The sequence below is a fragment of the Penaeus monodon genome, chromosome 31, assembly GCF_015228065.2.
Source record: "Penaeus monodon isolate SGIC_2016 chromosome 31, NSTDA_Pmon_1, whole genome shotgun sequence".
NCBI classification, from domain to species: domain Eukaryota; kingdom Metazoa; phylum Arthropoda; class Malacostraca; order Decapoda; family Penaeidae; genus Penaeus; species Penaeus monodon.
In genome coordinates, this window is record NC_051416.1 from 4,240,560 (window position 1) to 4,241,177 (window position 618).

A 618-nucleotide genomic window follows, 5' to 3' on the forward strand; every position below is an offset into this window, starting at 1 on the left:
AGACGAAGAAGCACTTGACAGGCTAGTGATGACTGCTGGCTGGCTGGCAGTGGGAATTTTTCGATAATCAACAGGTTAGGCCAAACCATTTTATTTTTTCTTGTATAGCTTGCAGAACTGCCGAATATGTAATGTAGGAGGCATGATGAAAAAAAAAAGAAAACTGGTCCGTTTAACAGTTTCATTTTTATTTTCTCTTAAGAGTGCCGAAAAAAAAATGGAGAAACAAAACTGGTCCGCGTATGTTTTATTTTCATTTTCTCTCCTGATTGCCGAAAGAATATAGGCAAGATGTTTTTATTTATTTATTTATTCAAACAAGTGTTTCTGGTATTTCCTTTAACCATAAGACAGGATAGACCCTAAGGGTATCATTTCCTCCTGCCTGACTCGTCGTATCCCGGGTTTTGAAGTAATAAGGGTATGATATGAAAGGAAATGGTCACTGGATCCTCCCCAACAGCTTGGTGTTGTTGAAGGTTTGGGAATTACACGTTTTTCTTATTGGAATAATAAATATTTCCCTACGTATTACGCAGAATAACGCAAATATTTTTGGCGGGAATAATAAAAAAAAGAATGCTTTTCCACGGGCAATTATCGAAGGGCTGCCTATGC